General features: G+C 36.9%; 1 protein-coding gene across 3 annotated transcripts in view; it reads right to left on the bottom strand.

The window, feature by feature from the left end:
* DCDC1 (doublecortin domain containing 1) overlaps positions 1 to 22,449 on the bottom strand; it is a 505,142-nt gene that overhangs the window by 335,814 nt on the left and 146,879 nt on the right. The gene's annotated exons all lie outside the window — the stretch shown is intronic.

Below are 22,449 nucleotides of genomic sequence, written 5' to 3'. Positions count from 1 at the left end.
ATATGTTGAAACCTAAATCCTCAATGCAATAGTATTAAGAAGTGAGGCCTTTGGAAGGTGATTGTGCCATGAGGGCTTTACCCTCATGAATGGGGTCAGTACCCTTTTATGAGAGACCTAAAGCCACTTGTTCACCCCCTCCACCATGTGAGGATGCAGCCAAGGAGGTGCCATCTTTGGAGCAGAGAAAATGCCCTCATTAGACATTGAATTTGCTGGTGCCTTCATCTGGTACTTCTCAGCCTCCAAAACTATGAGTAATAAACTTCTGTTGTTTATAAATTACCCAGTCTAAGGTGTTTTCGTTGTAGCAGCGCAAATGTACTAAGACAATGAGAAATAGTACGATAAGTTCCTCATAATAGTTAATTATTCAAGGCCATGGAAAGGACCCAAATATGAGAATGCTATTACATCACTCCAAAGGCACAAGAAATCTAAAATGTGTTAAATTCACACTTGGAAAAGTAGATAATGTCCCCTATAGTCTAACAAATGTACCTTCTGCAACCATACTGCTGTGAACTAAACATTTCACTGTAAAGCTTAAACTACCATCCATCTGTGATCTCTATTTTTTCAAAATTCCTTCTTATCTCAGGACTGAAACATCCGCTATATTAGTCTTCTATGGCTGCTGTAACATATCATCTCAAACTTAGTGGCTCAAAACCATGCAAATTAATTATCTGAAAGCTCTGGAGATCAGAGGTTTAAAATGCGTTGGCAGGATTGTGATCTTTCTGCAGGTTGCAGGGGAGACCTGTTTCCTTGACTTTTCCAGCTTCTAGAAGTCACCAGCATTCCTTCACTGGTGGCCCCTCATCACTTCAACATTTGCTTCTGTCATCACATTGCCCTCTCTCCCTGTGTTTCCATCATCGCATCCCCTTCTCTGACTCTGAACCTCCTACCTCTCTCTTATAAGGACCCTTGTGATTACATAGGGCCCTCATGGATAATTCAGGATAGTCTCCCCATCTCAAGACCCTTAACTTCATCACATCTGCAAAGTCCCATTGGCCATATCAGTAACATATTCACAGGTTTGAGAAATGAGAACATCTTTGAGGGGCCATTATTTGGCCTACCACATTTACCAAAGTTGACTGATATAATCAGAGATACTGAAGAGCTCTAGATGTTGGTCTTATTCCTAGATAATTCTATAAATATAGTGACGAGTAACACAAAATGGTTGGAAATATTGAACCACTATTTTAAGGGTATGTTTCACTGAATCAGTGTAAAGAACGTCAGATGTATCACTTATTTAACCTGGTGAAGATAGCACATACTTTACCCGACGAGTCAGCTAGGAATATAAGAAGAATTCTTATTTCCTAAGGACCTATGTTTTGTTAGTTACATGCAAGGTGCTTGACTTATTATATTATCTGATCATCCAAACAACCAAAAGGTTAGTTACATTATTTACATTTATAGATATGTAAACTGAGGCTGAGCAGATAAATAACTTGTTCAAGGTCACACAGTTATTAAATAACAGGGCAAGAATTTGAACTCCAATACAACATTGGAAACTCTGTTTTCTCCCTTGTGGTATATACTTACAATGTGAATGTCTTTACCTACAGATGTGATGCCTGGGGTCAGTCAGTAACCCCATAAATTCTTTATTTCACAGCAGAAAATGCTGATAATTATATTATCATTTATATGTTCTGTTCATGGACAAAAATTGTTTCATTAACTGAGAGAGCCAGTGAGAACTCCTGGGGAAAAAAAGGAATTCCAGAGAATTTTAATCCACAAGGCAAAGATGCATAGGAGTTATAAAGGCACCAAACAAGGGTGTAATACTACCCCATTCTCATCTGTCAGCTCTTCAGTGACACTCCATGTATTAAACAAAGACTGCAGTCAGGAACAAAATACTGAATGTGTTTAATCTATAAAAATTGATAGCAAAAGCAAAGTGGAAGCCAATATTTATTCAGGATCATGTTACTCATTGCATATATGTGACTTAGTATCAATGCACAGAATAATATTTAAATATTTACCCAAATTAAAGTAGTTCCCTATTAATGAGCATTTAGGTTGTTTCCAAATTGCAATTGCAAACTCTGCTATAATGAATAACACTGAACATCTTGCTTCAAACACTTGTTAACATAAATCCTCATTCTGACACATAGTGCCAAATCCCTGTCCAAAAAATTTACCCTGATTTACAATCCCACTAACAGTGTGTAGAAATATCTATTTTACTCACACTCTTATCAACTCCAGGTATGAGCAAACTTTAAAATCTTTATCATATTGTTAGGTAAAAACTTACATTGTGTTTTGATTTTCATTTTTAAATTATCTGAGCTTAATTAACATTACTTAATATTTTAATGGCCATTTGTGATTTCTTTTTTTCTATGAACTTACTGCTTATAATCTTAGACCCTTTTTCTACTTTCCATCTATTTCTTATTAATTTGAAAGGACTCTATACACAGTCATCCGTTGTTATTCATGGGGACTAGTTCCAGGACCAAAATACAAGGATTCTCAAGTTCTTTATATAAATGGTGTAGAATTTGCATATAAGCTATGCACATCCTCCCATATAAGTTAAATAATCCCTAGATAACTTACACTTAATTGAATGTAAATGCTATATAAATAGTTGTTATGTATCAGACACTATTCTAGGAACTGATTGTTATCAGTTATGTTGTGTTGTTTAGGAAATAATAACGAAATAAAGATCTATACAAGTTCAGTACAAATGCAACCATTCATTTTTTTTCTGACAATTTTTGATCCATGGTTGGTTGAATCCATGGATGTGGAACCCATGGATACAGAAACCCTATGATGTTCATAAATTAGGCCTTTGTCTATGTGTGGAAAATTTTGTTTCTGGTCTATATCATTTGTCTGTCAATTTTTTCCTTTAATAATAACATTTCTACTAGTATTCCCTTTAGCATGATTTATGATTTAGCTTATGCCATATATATAAAACCTTGTAGCAAATATTATCAAGGAAGACAGAAGAGAGTCCTAGAGGTCCAAAGACAATATCAAAAGGTATGGAAAGGGTGGTAGAGATGAGCAGTATGAACTGTAAAAGGGAAATTCTGTTGATTGATAATGGTACATGATCAATGGATAGACCATAGGTGTTAATCAGTTCTCATTAAATCATGAGTGTGGGTGGTAGGGGGTGGGAAATGGATAAAAGAACAAATTCAAATAAAGGTCATGAGAAAGAGTGAGATCCATAGAGGGTTAGGTTTCAACAGAAACACATAAGTGAAAAGATAAAGAATGGAGAGGTTGAAGGCTTTGCTCTAGTCCAGTAGGCCTTCTCACAGTATTGAGAATTCACCATATTCATTTCCATCTATCTACTTTTGCTTGGCCATACATTTTCCTTTATCTATCATGCCTCTTACACTCTATTCCACCTCTTCAGTATACATTATTGTAAAGAAGTGCATATTACGAATAAGCAGGGGCTATATTTCAAACTTCATTGTATCTCTTGGCATGTCCAGCACATGGCAGGACCTCAGTAAGCAGACAGGCTTCCCTACTTGGGTAAGTGGCACAATCTTATCACAGAAATCAGAAACCAGGGAGTCATGCCTTCCCTTTCCTTATCCAGCTAATCACTAAGTCCCACCAATTGTGGCTCACCAAAATTTCTTGAATCTTTTCTTATCTCTTACTCCTCACTCTCACCATTAGGACCTCATCAGCACTCACCTGGATTATTGCCATAGCATTCTAACTGTTCTTTCTGCTTCCAAAATTAGCCCACACTGACTTATCCACTCTTGTATTGACAATTTTTTTTTCCTAAAAGTTCCAATCTAATCCCATCATTTTCCAAATAAAACCCTTCAAGGAAAAACCCCTTCACATGATACCAAGGACCTATTGACTCAACGTTGGCTGCCTTTCCAACTGTGTGTCCCACCATTCCTCTTCATTGAACTCTATGATCCAACTATGTCAAGTCGGTATTTAGAAGTCCCCATACATACCACTGCTCTACCAGTAAGCCACTGCTCTTTCACAAAAGTTGGTTCCTCTGCCCAGAGTTCCCTCCCGCCTTCCCTAAGGCCTAATTATGCTTCACAATTTAGTTTAAACATCACATCTTCTAGTAAGCCTTCTCTGATGATATGCATACATACACGCATACACACACATGTGGTAAATGTGTCATTCATTCCCTTCTCTGTACTACCATAGTACCTTGTTTTCAGACCCTATGCTACAGTAATTGTTGCAGCATATTGAATGATTCATCTATAAGACTGTCATGGTTAGTTTTCATGTGTCTACTTGAGTGGGCTACGGAATGCCCAGACAGCTGGTAAAACATTATTTCGGGTTTGTCTGGGATAGTTTCAGGAAGAGATTTGCATTTAAATCAGCAGACTGAGTAAAGAAGATCTGAACTCACCAATGTAAGTGATCATCATACAATTCCTTGAGGGCCTGGATAGAACAAAAAAGTAGAAGAAAGGTGAATTTGTTCTCTCTTCTGGAGCTGGGACATCCATCCTCTCCTGCTCTTGGACATCACAACTCCAAGTTCTCAAGCCTTTGGACTCTGGAACTTAAACAAGTTGCCCTAAGTTCTCAGGCCTTCAGTCTTAGAATGAGAGTTACACCATTGGCTCTGCTGGTTCTCAGCCTTTGGACTCAGACAGAATTACATCCCTGGCTTTCCTGGTTCTCTAGTTTGCAGATGGCATATCATGGGACTTCTTTTCCTCCATATTAACATAAGCCAATTACCATAACAAATCAATCCTCTCTTATATATCTATATCTCTACATATGCTATTGGTTCTGTTTCTCTGGAGAACCCTGACTAATACAAGGACTGTCTCCCTCAACTAAACTACAGGTTGAGTATCCCTAATCTGAAAATTTGAAATCTAAAATACTCCTAAGTTTGAAACGTTTTGAGCACCAACATGATGCTCAAGGGAAATGCTCATTGGAGTATTTCATACCTTGGGTTTTCAGATTAGCGATGCTCAATCAGTGAGTCTAATGCAAGTATTCAAAATCTGAAAAAAATTAAAAATGTGAAACACTTTTGGTCCCACTTCTGTTTCTTTATTTTCTCTGAATAGTTATTGCACAAGGTTTGCAGAAAGCAAGTGCCCAATAAACGTTAACAGAGTGACTGACTCCTCTCCCTTGGAAAAATAATAGATGGCACACAAGTCACTAGACAAATGCTCCATTGCCCTCTGATGGCCTTCCCTCCTACAGAGAGGACCATCACACCAGACGTTGCAAAGCCACTCACTAGCCCTGTGGAGAACAAACCAAGAAAACTCTACTCTGTCAACCATGCTGACTCACACAGAGAGTTGCTTACTTGATTCTACCAAGGTCTTATGGGTCAAAATGTTTTGCCTAAGTTTATGGTTCTAGGACTAAGAAAAATATTTTTAGAAAGTACTCATGTCAATCCTTAACAGCACACATGTAGCAAGTCAATGGCTACTGACAGTGGAACTGAAGTGGACAGAAGTTCAGATTCAGGCCTGCTTTGACTAGCTCTTGACCATAATATTAATATTAATGGGAAAATCTACTTGCTAGTGTTGTCACTACTTTAAATTCCTGCCCCTATTTCCACAGTCATGCCCTTGGCCTCCTCTTTACTTTCCTCCTCTATTCTTTCATTTGTACCCTCTTCCAAGATTTTTAGCTTATCACCAGTCAATTAGAGTGGCCCCTTTCTACCAATAGTGAACTGATTAATTCTATCACAACAGGGATAATTTTGGCATCTTGGCCTTCTCAACTATTTTCGTTACTGTTCATACCTTGAAAGACCATCCTCATTGCCAGAAATGTTTCTGAACTTACAGTTCTTGATTCTTGAAGTTGCCCCCAAAAGCTGACCTCTGAATAAAAAAAAACATTTTAAATTTTCTACAAAAGAAATGAGTGAAAAAAAATCACAACAACTTACTACAGGGAAAAAACATGAATTAAATTAGTTTATTGACAACATGTAGTTGTCAATAAAACAACTTGATTTTATTTTTATTCAGAGGAGGTATTTTGATTTAATGGAGACACAAGCAAAATATGATAGCAAATTTCAAAGAAGTTCTTTAAAATCCCAACATCCAATTTTAATTACTTCATCAATGATTCACATTTATTGAGCATCCATTAGAGCAATCAAGGACTAAACCATAAAAGCTCTCTGTCTGTGAGATATAAACTCTCCCTGGAAAAGCCTCTTGAGCACTAACAATCACGAACATCCAGAAAGCATGTCACTTTTTATTACATGCACTCAGAAAATATAAAAATTTGCCTCTATAATAAGCTAGACCCTAGTTTATTAAGTACATCAATAGTTTACCATTTAAGGAAATTTGGAGAGGATCAACAAAACTTAAGAATCCTGGCCAAAAATAATGAGTCCAAAAGCTTTTGAAATTTTCCATCAAACTTGGAAGAAGACTTTGTGTTTTCAGCATGCCTGGAACTTAACAGAAATATAAGGCAGGGCATCGAGACTGTCACATGGCAGATACTAATTGTTCCGATTAAAGTCTAACAAGCTTGCTTCCCTGCTGCTCAGAGAATGTCTCTGACTTTTGATCCTGACATCTGTGTCTTACAAGAATTTCACTCTGCTCTGACATTCCTTCTGATGTTGATCCAGGAATTAATGGATTGTGAAAAAGCTGGCAGGATATCATTTAAAAAATAGAATTCCTAGTGTACAAGTGATGAAAAGGTATCAGAATTCACATACTTTGTGTCTGATACCAACACTACTCTCAGGTTTGGATGTTTTGGTTTTTTAATGCTAGTCCAAAACAGGATTGAAAATAAAATTTAGTTATAAAGTTCTCATGATAAAAATAGTAATTCAATGTTTTTTCATCATATAGGAGGAATACATATTTTTGAAAAATACTAACACAAATGCCATATGAAATAAGTTGGTCTGAATGACTACTTTTATAGAGAGTTGATCATAGATGGACAGTTGATCAATGTTTATAAGGAATCTGGTGTTTTCATATGAAGAAAATGCTTATATATGCTTAGAAAATTAAAGGGCTTTTAAAGAGATGACTTGAAACTTGCCCTCTCTCTTGAAACTTGCCATCTCTCTAATAATTTATAATATGTTTGGAGACTCAGGACTCTAGTAAACTATTGATCAAAAGGGGAATTTTAATTAAGGAAAGTATCTGTAATTTATAATACAAAAAAAGTTTAAATTAAAACTGTCTAAAGATGTATTTTAAATTAAGGAATTCTCTTCAGGATTGAAATTTTACACATCAGAAGATACTGCCTTGCATTTCATGATTCTGGATAATTACTAGATGCCAGTGGATAACTTAAACATAGCTTAGATTCACTGACATTAGTGTGTGACAAGAATTACAGAACATATTTAGTAATTTGAAAAGAAAAAGTAAAAGGATTTTTGAAAAACAAAGAAGAAGTGCCAGGATGGCAACGATATAAATTTTTGAGTAAGGAAAAAATTCTCCTTTTTGTCACAATGGTCAGAAAGTCAACAAATTAAAAGAAATACAAGTCAATTGTTAGATCTATAATTAATGTAAATATTAATAAGCTAGATATTTTATTCATCTGGTCAAGCAAATATCTAATTTTTACATTAAAAAAACATTAGTTTTAAAAGGAACAAATTTCTGTTAATTTTGTTTAGATAGGCTACTTTAGTAATTTTTATATTTCATCTGTTATTTCCAGAAATAAGGTAACAAGCTTGTTAAAATCAGTAAAATTGACAGCATGCTATCATTGGCTACTAATAACCAACCTATACTGGTGAAGTTTTGCTATTATCTTATAATGATATTTAATTATTTAAAATTTTGCATGTTCACAATTTTATGACATGTCAAGCTCGCAAGTACTCCAGAAATATATGAGCACTAGCACATTGAGTATTTCTTGCTCTTAGGAGAAAAAAAAAAAAACCTTCTAGCCCCCAAATCTTCTCTAATTGGCTCTTCCTACTCATCCTCTCTTTGAGCACTTTCCACACTTCACAATATCAGATGATTGTCAGTCCACTCCATTAGACTTTAAGCTTCTTAAGGACAAGGAGCAGGCCTATCACCTTTATTGTTATATCCCTGAACTTAGAGGGTATTTATTAAATGCCCAATGTATAAATGAATGAATGTGACCTACTAGCTTACTTCAATGGTTCTTTTGTATCTACTTATTATTTTATGTTGCCTTAAATACTCCTTAAATAAGAGAATGGGATAAAATATGTAATATATTTAATATCATTAAATTAAAATTAACATTATTAGTAATAAATATGTATCACCTATATACTTTCTCTTTGTGGCCATTTTATAAAGTTGAACATCTGTCATATAACAAAAATATTCATGCTCAAATATAGCTTGAATATTCCTTAAGAATACTGAGTGTACTTAAAGATAGCAAGCCTAGAAAAGTGTGATATTCAGATCAGGAAAAAAATGTCACAATATCCACAATTACCACCTATACTCAGAATAGCTTTTTAAAGTCACTTTGACATGTGTCATTTTCACCCGGTACTCTTTTTTCCCACCTCTTGTTTCTAAAATAGTCAACCATTAAATAAAAATATATTAAGAAGTGGTGCCCAAACTAAAAAACAAGACAGGGAAGGAGAAAAAAAAAAAAAAAAGACAATGAAATGCAAGATGAAGTGTTAAATCAGAAAGGGGTTGGCCACATTAAGAAAAATAAGATTGTGAAATTTGCAAGAGCTGGACAGGGGTTGAAAAGTATGATATATGACAGTGGGATAAAAAGACAGTTGGGAGGAAAGAAGTAAAAATGAAGAGAACAAATTAGACAAGCCACTCACTTTAAATCCTTAAAAGACTGTAGCTCACCGTCAATACACAAGATGTGTCAGAGCTAGCATATCTACTTTTATGCTTCTCAGGTTTGTTTTCTTCTTGTGTGCTTTAAAAGTATAAAATGGTATTTGCTTTTAAATAGCTCATTTTTAGATTTCCAATTTGCTTCAGTTTGATACAGGCAAGGATATACAATGTGAATTTTTCATCTTCCTCCATAGTGCACTGCAGTGTCAAAACCCTCCAAAGTGGTTTGAATCATGTGTCATGAAAAAATACAAGAAACACAGACTATGCAACCAGGAACCCTGCACCACAGGTCTCCACTGCAGTCACAAGTCTGGCATGGTGGACACTGTGGTCCTCTCAACACTAGCCATTCTCTTTTAATTTTTTTAAATGACTGAACTTTAAAGCTACACAATTTTATGCCAGGCACGATGGCTCACGCCTGTAATCCCAGCACTTTGGGAGGCCGAGGCGGGCAGATTGTTTGAGTCCAGGAGTTTGAGATCAGCCTGGGCAACACAGCAAAACCTCATCTCCGCCAAAAAAAAAAAAAATTAGTTGACTGTGGTGGCATTTGCTTGTGGTCCCTGCTACTCGGGAGGCTGATGTGGGAGGATCACTTGAGCCCAGGAGGTGGAGGTTGCAGTGAGCCAAGATTGCACCATTGCACTCCAGCCTAGGCATCAGAGTAAGACCCTGTCTCAAACAAACAATAAAGTTACACAGTTTTACCCAAGATAACTTGGTACTCCTCCAAATTTATAACAATAAGATAAAATCAAAAAAGAAAATCAAAAGGACATAGCCAAGCTCAAAATCAAGATAACCAACATAAGAGACAAGAAGGGATTGAAGTTCTTGGACTACTGGTTCCAAAGTGTGGAAGCAGATAAGAGTCTGTTGAGAGTTTAGGTCCTCTGCTCCACATACGGAGAGGTTCAGTGAAGGCATTTCCCAAGAAAAGAGGCCAGGAAAAAACAAGAAAACAAAACCCAGCAGCTGACCCACTGTCTGGATATAAGACTTCACGGAAAGCTGAGGGGATGGATGGAAGGAAACAGAATATATGACTGTTGGTTAAAGGGTGGTGGAAGGAAATAGAATATATGACTGTTGTTTAGAAATTCCAACATGCATTAAAACGCTGGGCTCTTGACTCCCTGGGAGGCAAGCAAAACGATTAAAAAACTGCTCATAGTGAAGGGTGAGCACAGAGGAAAGAAGAGGAAAAATAACCAAAATTTTCATTTCGATGAGCCTGCAAACCAAAATGCCAAAGCAGATAAAAAAATAAAATGTCACGAAAGACAGCCAAAAAATTTTGAACAATGAAAGATGAATCGATCTGATGAAATAAGCATTCTAGTATGCTGTAAGAGATAAAAGAACAAATCAATTATTCATAAAGAACAAAAACAATAAAAAGGCAAAAATGAACCTGGAGCAAGTGGATACTAAAAATAATCAATTACAAATAGTGAGAAAAGAAAAATATAGTATCCCACTCACCCCTAGAACTGAGCACTTGCATGTTGACCAGAGTAGCTGCAGCAGAGGCTTGCTGTGTTTCTGAGGTCATAGCGATAGTTTGCAGCCACTGGTTACAGACTGAGACACCTATATAATGGCTGCTCTAGATTCCTTATGTCATCCATTGTCATGACCTGATATGGCATAATCTTGGGGCCTAGCCTAGGCTTCTCACTCTTACCCAGGGGCTCCCCTGTTGATGCTGAGGTATAGGATGCTGTGGGAACATGTTCGGTGTTCTCACATGTATAATTCAGAAGTGTGGGAGAGTTGATGTCTCCTTCCACAAAAGATACCTGTCCCAATCATTTTATAGGATAGTTTTTATAAACCTATAAGGAATAGATCATTTATATACATATTTTTCAATGGTAAGAAAAATATGATTTTGAATATAAAATTTTAGAAGCACTTATTCTATTAAAGACAAGATATCACTATCACTGCTTCTATTCAACATTACACTGGAATACTGACCCAATGCAGCAAAACAAAAAGTAAAAAATAAAATGTAAGTCAGAAAGCTTGTGAAACTCTCCTTGTGTACAAATAATATTCTACAAATGAGAGCATCTACAAGGACCAATAGTAATATTCCAAAAGTGCGGCCTTCTCATATAACATTAATAAGCAACTGGAAATGTACTCATAATTTTTTAATTCAATTTTTAGTGTTTGCCAATTTCTGTGGTGCAACTGCTCCTACCATATCCAATTTCAAGGTATATGACTTGAATGCGGTGTTGGGAAGAGATGCACATAATTGGCTCTATGAGTACGGTGAACCAACCACAGCATACCGTTGGCAGTACATGCCAAATTTGGTTGATAAATAAAGTTTTACTCAGAAGGAAGTATATAGCTTTAGATATGCTTATTAACATTAAGAATGAGCTAAAATAATTAATTTAAGTATTCAATTCAAGAGAGTAGAAAAAGTATAAGACCCCAAATATAAGGTGCCAAGGATAACAATAACATAAGATATGCAAGCCCTTTGTATATAAAGTGACAAAATATTATTTAAGGATAAAAAAAGATAGCCTGAAAAAAAATAAAGGGATATACATTCCATATTCCTACATAGGGAGTCCCAGTATCACAATATCCCATGTTAAATGGGATTGGAATAGATTGAAAACTTTCATCAAAACGAAACAAATGGTGGCTGGGCACAGTGTCTCATGCCTGTAATCCCAGCACTTTGGGAGGCTGAGGCCCATGGATTACTTGAGGTCAGGAGTTTGAGACCAGCCTGGCCAACATGGTGAAACCCCGTCTCTACAAAAACACAAAAATAAGCTGGGCATGGTGGCAGGTGCCTGTAATCCCAGCTACTCGGGAGACTGAGGCAGGAGAATCACTTGAACTCGGCAGGCGGAGGTTGCAGTGAGCCAAGATTGTGCCACTGTACTCTAGCCTGGGCAACACAGCAAGACTCCATCTGAAAAACAAAACAAAACAAACGAACAAAAAACTCAAATGGCAAATGACTTAATAAAAAGGTAGGAAAACCTAACATTTCGCTACTTTGTTGCAGACCCTTCAAATTCAGTCATGCCATTTCCACTCTATATAAAGTAGAGTTGGCATTGACAACACTCTCAGCAGGCTTTGGATTCTGAGCCAATGGAATATCACTATAGGCACCTTTTTATCTATAAGAGTTTTCTCTTAATTCAGCAGACCTCTTAGTCACACTGTGAAACCTTCATGCTGGAGGAATTCTGGGTCACAATATATGAGATAATCATACATAGTTTGCTTTTCTAGAAGAGGCCTGAACAAATTACAACCTACAGGCTAAATCTAGCCTGTTGCCTGTTTGTATAAATAAAGTTTCATTTACATATTGTCTAAAGGTCCTTGTATGGTACAACAGCAGAGATTGAAACAGAGACTGTATGGTACACAAAGCCTAAAATATTACTCTCAAAGCCTTTCCAGAAAAGAATTACAGACCTTTGGCCTAAAATACGACAAAATGTTGCCTATTAAATAAGCCTACTGTAAACATATTTAAGAAGTTAGGTTTGGCTATCTAGGGTAATAATTAGTAGTACTGCTGGGGTGATATTTCCACAGTTAATGTTATTGGATCACAATAAAGGAAAGGTACTTTGCTTCTTTTAACTACAATTCTTATTGTTTTGACCAATAAAAGTAGAAATAGATCTTGCAGGTTACTTGTGTAAGTGCCAATATTAATTCCATCACATGAGCTCCAATGGTATTTTAAAATCTATTAATAGTTTATCCTGGTAAAGTTATATATACATATTTCCAATCACTACCATTCACCTTAGCCCTCCTAGTCTTAGCAACCTAGAGTTGTCAGATTTGCAAATAAAAAGTTAAGATGCCCATTTTATTTGAATTTTAAATAAACAATGAATAATATTCAATATAAGTATGTCCCATGAAATACTGGAGGCATACTTATGCTAAAAATTACTTGCTGTTTATCTGAATTTCAAATTACCTGGCTGCCCTATAATTTATCTGGCAACCCTACTTCTCTCTCAAAAGCTGACCCTTACCTCATAAATATCTATACCTACTATGTACACATAAAAATTAAAAATTAAAAAAGAAAAGCTGAACCTTACCCACCTATCACTGTCTCCAACAACCATGAACATTTCTGGGATAGATGAATTTTAGATGACTTTAACAGAATTTTAAAAATAAATACTTACCTCTATCTTCAAGGCAAATGGATAAAGAATCATCAATAGATATTAAAACCAGTAGGTGAAAAGTGTTGGGGTCCGCGTGTTTCCTAAACAAAGGAATGAACACACAAGACAACACAGGACGAGACAAACACGGCGGCCGCTCCGAACGACACGTTCTGCTTTATTTTATACAGTCGTTTGTGGAATGTTGCCAAGTCACAAGACACATTGTTGTTTTTCTGACCATTCCCTGACTTTCTGGATTTTCAAGATGTTTACATATAAATCAGCCCCCAGGGTCTGCTGTTTGCAGCTGGCTCCTTTTCCTCCCTGTTTGCAGGGAAGGAACGCCCTGCTTTATTTGCAAGAGCAGGACTTATCGGAACGTCTTGTTTGCGAGCACATAGTCCTCTACAGAAAAGTTGATATGAAAATGAATATTTGCATGGTGCTCATAGATTACTTGTGATTAAAAAGGGAAAAGTATAACTTTACACCCTTACCTCAAAGCCCATTGCTGGGATGAGGAGACAATAAGTCCCTGGTGATGTCAGGCAAAGCGAAATACAAAGCATCAGCTGGGAATTATCCTTGCCAAAAATGTTTACCCTGAATCTATCCAAGTCTTAAGATAATGAGATCTGAATCTAAGGTCCATGGATTTCTGTTTTTTTGTTTGTTTGTTTGTTTTTTGAGATGGAGTCTCGCACTGTTGCCCAGGCTGGAATGCAGTAGTGCGAACTCCACTCATTGCAACCTCAGCCTCTCGGGTTCAAGCAATTCTCCTGCCTCATTCTCCAGAGTAGCTGGGATTACAGGCATGCACCACCATGCCCTGCTAATTTTTTGAATTTTTAGTAGTGATGGGGTTTCACTATGTTGACCAGGCTGCTCTTGAACTCCTGACCTTGTGAGCCGCCCCCCTCAGCCCCTCCCAAAGTGCTGGGATTACAGGTGTGAGCCACCACACCTGGCCCAGGTCCATGGATTTCTCCTTCAATGGAGAAAAGATGAATTCTCTATTTATTCTAACTTCTTATTAAAATTTAACATGCCTTTCCATTATAAATGTAGACATAACATTACAATCAGTTTTGCAATAATTGGGACTTTCAATATGAGAAATCACAGATATTTTCATAAAACATTATAGTTGCATATATTTTTAATATTGTTGACACTCAACTTTGAAATAGAAACAGAGATGGGAGGCAGAGTTTTGTCTACTATTACTAAAACATTGCAAAAAACAAACCCCTACATTACAAAGATTTAGTACTATATATTTTTATATCTACTTTGATGAAAGCCAATATAGCATGACATACCTTGGGAAATTACTTAACCCTTATGTACCTATTTCCTCATTTGCACAATGAGATAATAATAGAACCTGTAAATTGGGTTGTTTTAAAGATTAAATGAGACAACACATGTAAAAGTGCTTAGGCCTGTGGCTAGTACAAAATAAGCAACATTAAATGTTTATTACTAAAACTAAATATTATTAAGGTGATATTATAAATATTATACTAAATATTATAAAGGTAAATTCTGATTATAAAATATACGAGACATAAAACCAAGTTAAGCAGAAGTGTGTCCATGTGTGTCTTCTTTGATGAATTCTTTCTTCCCAACTGGTATTTGTGCCACAACTAAGTGTTGATTGAGTTACTCTGTCCCTAGGTAAAACCGGTAACCAAATGAGAACTATATAATCTTCTCTCGACCCATTAGTGTGCTCACAAACTCTCCATCCTTTTCCCTGTTACATTGGATGAACCGTCTATTCTCCTGAAATTATATGACGGATCTTTTGCAACATCAGTTTGTCCTCCTTTATCTGATTATTTCTATTTAGCATGCGAACATGTAAAACTCACTTTAAGAAACCCTCCCCTGACCACTTAGCCCCTTCTATTTCTCTACTCTGCTTACCTCAACACTGAAAAAGTTGTCTATACCTAGTTTCTACTTTTTCCCACTTCCCTCAACTTACTCAAATCAGATTTTCATCCTCACTACACCACCCAATGGGTTCTTGGTAAGGTCACTAAAAACCAACGTCTAGTCAAGGCCAATGGTAATTTTCCATTGTCTTCCCACTTTAATCATCAGCAGTATCTGACATGCTTCATCACTCCCTCCTTAAATATTTTCTTCTCTGAGTTTTATGTCTTAACAACCATCTATTCCTTCTCAGCTTCCTTAGTTGAACTTTCCTTTACTCATCCACTGGACATTGCAGAGTCCCAAGTTCTGTTATCTTTATTTTCTTTATCTATCCTCTCACCCTTGGTGATCTCAGTCATTTCCATGGTTTTACTTACTATCTATATATTAATAATTATTTATTAAACTTTTGTCTCTTACACAGATCACTTTTCTGTCTGTTCAATTACCTACTCAGCATCTTGGTTTGACTACCTAATGGCAAACAACCTCCCCATCACCCCAGACTTCTTCATTCAGTAAATGGAGCCAATGTTTCAGACTCAGGCTAAAGAAGTAGGACACATCTTGCATTCTTGCCTTTCCCTCACACACAATATCCAATCCAATGGTAGATTCTTTCAGGACTATTTCCAAAATATATCCTGAGTCATATAATTCCCTATAATTTTCACTATAGAGTTCATGCAAATCAACTTCTACTGAATAAAATTCAACAGCCTCCACTCTTTGGAGGTTTGTCTGCCTCTACTCTTATCCTACAATGCCTCCTCCACATAGGAGTCAGCATTATCTTTCTGAAGCACACATTAGATCATGTCACCTCCATGCTTAAAACTTCCCAGTACTTTCCAAGAGTTTCAAAAAGAAACTCCTTACCATACTCCACAAAGCTCTCAATGATCTGCATGATCCCCACCTCACCCACCCCCAGTCATCATACTCCAGCCCAAGAGCCTTATCCCTCTGCTCCTCAAATGCACCACTCTCTCCCACACCAGGGCCTTTGCAATTGCTTTTGCTTCTTAGAAAGCTCTTCCCTCAATAAGTTCACATGTCTGGATCTTTCTTATCATTCAGTTATCACCTCCTCAGAGACTGCCTTATCAACAAAAACCAAACCACTAGCCATTCTCCGAAAAAAAAATGTCCTATTTCATGTCTTGATAGCATCCAACAGCACCTAAAATTATCTTTTGTGTGTTTTATTTTCTGCCCTACCCCTCGGCAAGCTCTTTAAGGCAAGAACTCAGCCTTGTATGCGTGTACATTTCTCATTTCCTAGAGTGCTTGGCAGATAGTAGATACTCAAATACATGCCATTGAATGTGGAATCTGAGGGGTCGGGAGAACATGATATTTAATGGATACTTGGAAATTCAGTCTGACCGTAAAAAGGCACTAATTGTAGAAATACAAAATTTGCAGTCACTGACACAGAGGTAGGTATAGATACCACTGAAGCTACCCAGAAAGAAACAGTAGGAAAAGAAGTTAGAATGTCCTGAACTTAAATAAGTTAAGTATGTTCCCTCTAAGGAAACATACCTGGCAAAGGCAGGCAGTGGTAGTGACTTTAAAAAAGGAGAACACCATGAATAGTCTGAGAGGGGAAGTAAAACCAGAAGAGTTCACAAAAGCCAGGGAGAAGATGGCTTCCCAAATCAATTACATAGTGTCAAATATTACAGAGTGTTTGAAGATGACAGAAAGCCAGTGATCTGAGTAACTAGGGATCATTATTACCCTTTTTCACCTTTAGTTAATTAACTGTATTTTTTAAATTAAAGAATAAATTCAAATGAAATAAAAAGTCCTGAAACATCTAAAATGTATGGTTGACATATCTCAGAGGGGCAGTTACTGCATTGCAGATTTCAGCCAGAGCTCACTGAGACAGGAGTCTGCAGAGTCTGATTGAGGTAGAAGTCATTTAAGGGGTTGGGCCATGACTGAGTAGCAAGAAATTTAAGGCAGAGAATAAAAACTCCTCTTCTGAGTAGTTTAGCAACAGAGAGGAATGCTGGAAAGGTATGTCAAGAGAGTAGAAGAATTGTGAAAAGACCTCTTCAAGCAAGGATAAAGGAATAAGCATGAACGGGAGAGAGGCCAATGCATAGAGAGAGATAAAGGAAAGTAAAGGCCGGGCGTGGTGGCTCACACCTGTAATCCCAGTACTTTGGGAGGCCGAGGTGGGTGGATCACAAGGTCAGGAGATTGAGACCATCCTGGCTAACACGGTGAAACCCTGTCTCTACTAAAAATACAAAAAATTAGCTGGGCGTGGTGGCGGGCGCCTGTAATCCCAGCTACTGGGGAGGCTGAGGCAGGGGAATGGCGTGAACCTGGGAGGCGAAGCTTGCAGTGAGCCGAGATCACGCCACTGCACTCCACTCTGGGAGACACAGCGACACTCCGTCTCAAAAAAACAAACAAAAAAAAGCAAACAAAAAAGGAAAGTAAAAGAAAGAGGGACGGTCAGTCCACCAGACACAATGAGATGATGTGGGATAGAGAAAACAAATGAATGGGGTTGGCCTTGCAACAAGTAGAGTTATTTCTTCCTCCTTTCACTTTCATTATTAATTGAATGAGCAAACATAAATGTCTACCAGTGTCTGCTACATGGGAGGTATCCGATAAATCTTGTTTTTTCCCCACATCCATGCCCATATATTTCTTACCAGAAGTCAGTCACCTTTCAAGTATATGAAAGAATTTGGTGTGCCAGTTTCTTGGGCTGCCAGAGCTTTCTGGTTTTCTCTGCTTTTCTTGAATGAAGAAAGCCAGTGCCCTCCCAAGCAAAGAGAGGGTGGTTCTTCCATAGCAAAACCTTTTGCACAGCTGAATTCTGTGTCACTGACTATCAATTGTTCCCAGTTCCAGTGAGGTACTATACTCCTGTGTGAGTCCCAAAGTAGGTACTAAAGGAATGTTTGTTGATTGAATGACTAATAGCATTTAGAGCTAGCATTTACTGAGCTCTTACTATGGAGGTAAGAATGGACTGGTCAGGCGCGGTGGCTCATGCCTGTAATCCCAGCACTTTGGGAGGCTGAGGCAGGTGGATCATGAGGTCAGGAGTTCAAGACCAGCCTGGCCAATGTGGTGAAACCCTGTCTGTACTAAAAATTCAAAAATTAGTCTGGCATGATGGCATGCACCTGTAATCCCAGCTACTCAGGAGGCCGAGGCAGGTGAATTGCTTGAACCCAGAAGGCAAAGGTTGCAATGAGCCAAGATTGTGCCACTGCACTCCATCCTGGGCAACAGAGTGAGACTCCATCTCAAAAAAAAAAAAAGAAAAAGGAAACAAAAGAGAATGGGCCAAACACTGTTTCCAGACCTTTTCATATATTAATTCATTAATACTAACCCTAAGATATCTTCATTCAATAAATAAAACCTTGAAGCACAAAGAGGATATCTTACTCACATTCATATGGTAAGAGGCACCTCTAGATTCTATTGCCTCCTTGAATCCATTAATGGGTAAGTATCTCTATTACCCTGGAATCTATTCTTTTTCTATCTAGGCAAGCAAGTTTCATAAATTCTGAAGAAGCCTATTTTGTAAGAGGCCAAACTTACCTGGTTGATCTGTGGACTACTTCAGAAAACATTTATGACTTTTATACTTGAGACAAAGGGACTGCTCTCATCTATAGATGATCATCCACCATGACTCCACGAGCATATTCAAGACTCCATCTTTAGCAATCAGACTGAGCTTGGGGATCAGAGCTAGACTGCATTTCTCACACTATATTATTCAAACTACACTAACCATAAAATCTACCAATATGTAAAAATTATTATGATGATAAAGCATATATGATGTCTCAACTGGCTAGACTAGGATACATTCAATTTTCTATTTATTTAAGACCATATGTATTTACCAGAAACAAGTATTTATATATACAATTACACAATTGCATCCTCAAAATGAGTGACTACTGTCCACATGCCTACTACCTGCATTGGTTTTTAATTATTTGCCTTATCGCCCCATCCCACCTGCACTGTTTTAAGTTGTGAGGCCTAGGGATTTGAGAGTTAATTTCAACATGAGATGAATTAAACATGCTTCCTGAATCGAGATTACATGAGTTAATTACTTACAGACATGCCTAGATACTTTGTTCTGTAAGCAGAAAAAATCTAAATGGAATAATCGTTTTCAGTATTTTTAAGGCCTCCTGTATATAAGCTGTCAATGGTGCAATTTTCCTTTTGGTATTTTCTGCTACAGGAATACATAATGTAGAGTTTATAAGCAGTTATAGTTTGCATTCCATATAAGGTGTCATAGAATATCTAAACCTCCAGGTTAAGTTATTGAGCATTAAAAAAAAACTTAGCATCTGGGTGCAGTGGCTCACACCTGTAATCCCAGCACTTTGGGAGGCCGAGGCGGGCAGATCACGAGGTCAGGACATCGAGACCATCCTGGCTAACACGGTGAAACCGCATCTCTACTAAAAATACAAAAAAATTAGCCTAGCATGGTGGCACACACCTGTGGTCCCAGCTACTTGGGTGGCTGAGGCAGGAGAATGGTGTGAACCTGGGAGGCAGACCTTGCAGTGAGCTGAGATAGCACAACTGCACTCCAGCCTGGGTGACAGAGCGAGACTCCGTCTCAAAAAAAAAAAAAAAAAAAAAAAAAAAAAAGCCAAGCATAGTTAAGCAATACCTTTTAAAGTTTTACAATGTAAATAAATGAATTAAATTTTATAGTAGTAATATAAACTTTTAAACTCCCAACACAATTAGAAACATAAATCCTATATGAATAAAAAATTTTACTGTAAAAAAAATTATACTCTTACAATGTGAAAATTTTGGTTTTCCTGATTAAAAAAAATCAAGAAACTATTTTTTTTAAGTGACAGAGGTAATTAAATAGAAATTTAACTGCTATATACCAAAACACACTAAAAGCTGTAAAAGACAAAGGACAAATTTAGGGAGAAATGTATTACATTTTTATATGACAGGTAATTTAAACACACCCCATAAGGAATGCTTACAATTCAATAAACATGAACATAGCTAACTAGGCAAAGATATGAATGGGTGAATTATTTAAAAAGTACAAGTGAACAATAAACCTATAGCAATATATTTAACTTCACTAATAATGAATTAACAGATTTTTCAAATGAGATTTTTTAAAATCTACCAGGCTGACATGGGCTAATAAAAGTGAAGATGCAAGAAAATGGTATATTAATTTATCTTTGGATACAATGTAAATAGGCTCAAACTTCCTTTTAGCTATTAGGAAATATCTGGGGGGAAATTAAATCTGTATTTTTTCAGTAATTATAGTTTTAGGAGTTCACATTCAGTATTACTAGCAAAATTATGCAAAACTCTGTGTACAAGGACGTTAACTGCAATGCAGCAATGCTCGTTGTAATAGAATTTGGAAGAAACTTAAATGTCCATCAGTAGCTATGCATAACTGTTAGGTAAGATGTGGTAAACCTGTGTACTGTGTAAAGAAGAAATTCTTCTGGATGCCTCTGCCCTCCCAGGAAGAAGCTTTCCTCCTTCTCTCTGCCCCTCACTTGCTCTTCCATATTAGATGATCCAGACATGGACATGTGCATTGGTGCATCTGTGTAAGGTCATCATCTATATAAAGCCCAGTCTCTCTCTCTCTCTCTCTGTCTCTCTCTCTCTCTCTTTCTTGCTTTCTCTCTTTCTCTCTTTCTTTCTCTCTGGTTGGCTTGCTACTCCTTCTCTACCAGGGCGGTGGTTTGCTGTCCTCCAAGAAAGGCATATGGCTCTTCAGTCACTTCACCCCAGACTGGTTGGATATTTTCTATTCAGGGGCTATTTCAGCCGCATGTCAAAATGATCTTTTCAAATTTAGCCTTATCGTTAGTAAAGTAGAGACTGGATTTTAATTCCTGCCTGGCTCCTGAGTCTATTTATCGATTTGTTTAACATCTAAAGTAGGAGTATTAAATCCCCAAAGCCTAACACAGGCATTAAAAGTGGTCACCTTCAGCAGGGTGCGGTGGCTCATGTCTGTAATCCCAGCACTTTGGGAGGCCAAGGTGTGTGGATCACAAGGTCAGGAGTTTGAGACCAGCCTGACCAACATGGTGAAACTCCGTCTTTACTAAAAATACAAAAATTAACTGGGCGTGGTGGTGGGCACCTGTAATCCCAGCTATTCAGGAGACTGAGGCAGGAGAATCACTTGAACCTGGGAGGTGGAGGTTGCAGTGAGCCAAGATCAAGCCACTGCACTCCAGCTTGGGTGACAGAGTGAGACTCTGTCTCAAAAAAAAAAAAAAAAAAAAAAAAAAAAAGCAGTCACCTTCTACATACTGACATGTAAAGAGGTCCATGACATAGTAGATAATAAAACAAGAATATTACTAATATTACAGACTATTACTTATTTTAAAAAGGGAGTATGTATCAGTCATATTAGAGAAAAAGAAGTATTTCTTTATATTGTTGAGTATGTACATATGTACATGCATCTACACACACATATATATATGAATATGCCTAGAAAATGTTATTAACAGCAATTATCACTGGGGAATAGTTTTGGTGGGGGAGACGTTCATTTTATAATTTATAAATTTCTGTAATTTTACAAAAAAAGATCATTAATTCACTTATAGAACAATTTTAAAAAGATAGATAAAAATATTAATTTGTTGTAAAAAATTTTTGTCTTTAAAATAAGGTGAACAGGTGACCACATGGGGCCTTGATTCTTTCTGTTGTACTGTTGCAAACAATATGTCACCATAATTAGGAATGTGTACATATATAATCCCTCAGACTATTACAAAATACAGTCTTTCTTTACCAAGGTGAAAATCTTGGAACAAGGGTTAATACTTAACCTATATGAAACTCCAGTTGATAAGGTATAAAATTATGAACAACTTTTTAAAAACTACATTTCAAAATGTATAAAGTAAAAGTAGATTTAAACATTTAAAATAATAGTAGAATTTGATTTTAATTTTTTTTTTTAAGAGTCAAATTCACTCTGCTGCACAGCAGCAGGATCTGGAGGAATTATCAGTGGGCCTGAGATAGGTAAAATCTTCAGTGTGGTGGGGAGGGGAGGTGCCTCCTGACCACGCCCTCACTGAGCATTATGCAGATTAGAAAGAGCCAAACAGGCCTGATTTCCCCCAAGGATTGATGAACAAGTACAAAATAATAGGAAGTGACAGGAAACAGACTACTGAGGTCTAATTTAATGTCATTTGTAGAGACAATATACCTTAAATTGGTCTTTAGAAATTACAGGTTACAAATAAGATAACAGAAATGTGTTTTTATCATTTTAATTCACTAATACAAATTTCTTTGTGAAGGGAAAGAGATTATTTGTTCTATAATACAGATAA

Source organism: Chlorocebus sabaeus, chromosome 1 (genome assembly GCF_047675955.1).
Source record: "Chlorocebus sabaeus isolate Y175 chromosome 1, mChlSab1.0.hap1, whole genome shotgun sequence".
In the NCBI taxonomy this organism is placed as follows: Eukaryota; Metazoa; Chordata; class Mammalia; order Primates; family Cercopithecidae; genus Chlorocebus; species Chlorocebus sabaeus.
This window is presented reverse-complemented; position numbering and strand designations above follow the sequence as displayed.